Source organism: Patiria miniata, unplaced genomic scaffold (genome assembly GCF_015706575.1).
Source record: "Patiria miniata isolate m_02_andy unplaced genomic scaffold, ASM1570657v1 HiC_scaffold_25, whole genome shotgun sequence".
NCBI lineage: Eukaryota > Metazoa > Echinodermata > Asteroidea > Valvatida > Asterinidae > Patiria > Patiria miniata.
This window is the reverse complement of record NW_024037064.1, coordinates 6,274,504-6,278,624: the sequence shown is the minus strand read 5'-3', so window position 1 is coordinate 6,278,624 and position 4,121 is coordinate 6,274,504.

The following is a 4,121-nucleotide window of genomic DNA, read 5'->3' as shown; positions in this document are numbered from 1 at the left end:
ACAACTACAACTTCTTCAAGGAGTATTTGGAGGTTATAACGTTTCCAAGATCCAAGACACCATAGTGATAGCGTGCCAAAAACTACTCAGCAATGACATTTGAACTATCTATTTGCAGTGATATCAGCCAAACCCAAAATAAACACACATAACAAAAAATCCCTGCAAATCACACTTTGAACCAGTGAGACGAAAGCAAACAAACAAAACACTTCAAATTATCCATGGACACTTTTAAAAACAAGTCACCTATCCAAGATCCAAGACCCCATAGCATGACAAGCAATGACATTTTAACTGTCTGCATATAAAAATTATTATCTATCAGCCTAAATTTCTTTATAGGCCGCCGTTGTCTGTAATCTAAAAGAACTAATATTAGCCCCTACTATGACAACCAAAATAAACAAAACAAAACACTTCAAATTATCCCTGGACACCCTTCACAAAAGTGCATATCCGCACGAAGCCTCAAAATTACAACTTAAACAGTTTATTTTTGAAAAGTTTCCGTAAAGAAATAGGCCCTACCGTAGGATGAGTTCCTAATCCATTTACAGTCACAATACCACTGTGTATAGCATTCATATCACTCACAGCCTATCCGCTAACCATACATGTACATTTATTGCCAGAAAAACGGTACATCTTTTGGAGGATCTCTCCAGGGAGCAGCTTTTGTCTGGAGGGATGCCACTGCATGAGTAGATGGAGCCCAAAAAGTGTATTTGCTATGAAATTTGGCACATAACATAGATCAACTTAATATGAATATACCAATAAAATTTTATCTATATATATAAGAGAGAAGTTTACTCGCCCCCGAGACGATGTTTGCTCATGAAAGGATCCGAGACCGCGGGCTCACGCGGTGCCAAATCGCTCCACGTCCGTGGAAAAATGCGGAGGGCGTCTTCCGCCGGGTCGGACACTTCGGGTCGTCCTAATTTTCCCGTACGGACCGGCGATCCGTTTCGTCGATTTTTCGTGACTGTGTTTTGTGCAGGAATTTGCCGTCGTGTGCGCTTTCACGTTGACCGCCTGGCCGCCCCCCTGTGCTGGCTTTTCTGCGAGTCTAAGACTGTGCGAGGTCAGCGAGGTCAACGTAGGGGTTTCGTTTACGTGTTCTACTCAGCCGTTCTGCAAAAGTGTTCACCAAATGGTAGTATGGGGTGACCTTGGCAAATATTTTTTCTCCATGGTGCGTGGCCACCAAGTGTCCCTATTGTTTCCTGTGCTTTGCTTGCCGCCCCTGCGCCGAATGCAACGAATACTCAGAAGGACTACACGTTTTGTATGCCTTGCGTGGTCTGACCAATTGAAAGTCTACACTGCATAGTATTTCCGGGCTATGCAAAACTGTCGATGGCAACGCGTACTGCAGCCTGCTCCACACCCTGCAAACGAGGTTGGGTCTACGGTGCTCGCTATTTGAAGCGCAAGCATGTGACGTCGCGTGATAGAGTGCTGTTGCTTCCATAATGTGTTTACGGCTCCATGCTTCCACCACCAAGGCTGAGCGTTGTGAGTTTGCTGCCCGCCACGTATCGGGGGCCTGTTTGGGGTCAACGAAGGATCGATGCATTGCTTCAAATATCGCGATCTTAACGAAGTCACAAAAAAATCGACGAAAAAGTGTCCGACCCAGCGGAAGACACCCACATTTTTTCCACGGACGTGAAGCCGCGGTCTCGGATCCTTTCAGAAGCAAACATTTCTTGAATAAAAGTTGAATCGCAGACGGTCTCGCAAATTGTAAGAAGTTCAAGTTTACGTTTGTTGAAGAGTCCAATACTGAAACTTAATTATGACCTTCCTCCATGATTCAGACCGTTTGTAAATTTATGGTAACACTCAACATTAATTTTCATTTTAAATGACACCTTCACATTTTATTGCATTATGATTTATTGTCGAACTGTACAACCAGCCTTCGCCTGTGTACTACAGTAACCTTTTCACTACGTTTTCCAAATCATGCGACTGCCTCACAAAAAGCCAATTTAACAGACCAACGGCAATATTTACAGACAGTTGCCATGGTACATAATTATCATGTGCGTAAATCGACGGGGGACAGGGGACCCCCCCCCCCCCCCCCACACACACACACACACATTTTGAGGGGGGACATTGTTTGGTCTCCCCCCCCCCCACTTTTTCTTCCCCGAATAAAAATATTGTAGCCTACAATAATGATTCTATTGCTCAGAATACATGTAGCTGATTCAATTACTCAAAACTCAAACTTTCACAGATGATCTTTTGCTCAAATTGGTTTCAGTGATCAGAAATTGCCTCAGATCACACCACAGAAATTGCTATTCTTTAACTGCATGTCCCCAACTCCCCCCCCCCCCCCCCCCCATTTACATTTAACTCCCCACAATTTCATCCCCAACACTACGCCCTACCCGATCTATGATCGGGTAAACCAGCTTGTTAATAATAATACTAATAATAATACAGAGTCTTACATAGCGCACGTATCTACCAACAATTAGGTACTCAAGGCGCTGGTTATTATGTCTATTATTAAAGAAAGGTAAATAATGTATATGAGAAATATGAGACCCATTATGTACATGTAGCACCTTATAAGGGTTGACAAGGTGCTGCGGCGCATATTGCAGCCACTGCCAGAAACACCGGGGCAAACCCCTTCTCTTAGCGATAAGTGTTACTGGGTTCTTTAACGTGCGTAACACAACAAACGGGACCTACGGCTTTACGTCCATCCGAAAGATGAACCATAATGGTTAAGTGCCTTGCTTAACATACAAGCACCATGTTCCCACGGTCCCAGGATTCGAACCCATGTACCACGGCACACACATCGAACACCGTACCATTGGACCACAGCACAGCACCCCACGTAACCATTGGCCACAGCACCCCACTATATATATCAAAGGGTTTTTGGAATTATTGCCTAATTGTTTTTAACCACATACATCAATGATATAACGGTACATGTTCTGCCTTATGTGTAATACATGGGAAAATTCCATTTTTGCCTGCAGCGTCAACACAAGTGGTGCTGCGCAGTAACCCTTGTTTGGAATTTTATGAATTTAGTATCAAAAGATGTGGCAGACTTTAGGCTACAAAGTCATTAGGCCTTGGGGCGAGAAAAACAATATCCGCAAAAATATCGGGAAGAAAATACAGGCTTTTACATGACTATAGTCGACTACACTCTTTGGTGCGTTATCTTCACTGCGCATGCGCTGGTACGTCACGAACCAACCACTAGTTAACCATTGTCCTTGATCCAACTAGACTCGTTATTGGTACATTATCTTCACTGCGCATGCGCTAGGTACGTCACAAACCAACCACTAGTTAACCATTGGTCCTTGATTCCAACTAGACTCGTTATTGGTACATTATCTTCACTGCGCATGAGCGCTAGGTACGTCCGAACCAACCACTATTTAACCATTGGTCCTTGCTCCAACTTGCCCAAGCTGTGCAACTTCATCTGCAGCATTCAGATATAAACAAGTGTGAAAGTATTAACTTACCATCCGGTGGCATGGCAACAGTGAGTGATGACGTTGTCTGCTGACTTTGGCTGTGGAATCATCTTCTTGTACTATCTCTGGTAGTGACAGACGTTCATGTAACTCGTATTGTCTGTGAGTGTGACTAGACGAGTCATTCTTCCTATACAAAAAAAGCTGCATTTTAAAAAAACAAACCTACAGAGGTCTACAGTGTTGTTCAATGGTGGATCATGCAGATTGGCACATAAAGGGTATAGTTGGCATGCCTATCCAAGCGTAATGCATTGTCCTTTTAAGATGGATTATTCAGTATGGCAAAACCAACATGGGATATATGTCAATTCCTTGGTGTAACACCTTAACCTTTATGACCAGTTCCAGTACTTTGGCTAACACCCTGCTCACTGCTCAATGAAACAACACATAACATGTGCTTGTCAATGCGCCACGCCATTATTGCTACATGTAAGTCTAACCAAATCAATCCAACGGTCTGAGAGTCTGAGCTTGACTTGTCACCACAGTATACATTATTGGATGGGACAAACTCCCATTGTCTCAGAATTGGTAGTTGAAACTTGAATGCTGTTCGTGTTGCTCTGCTCAATACAG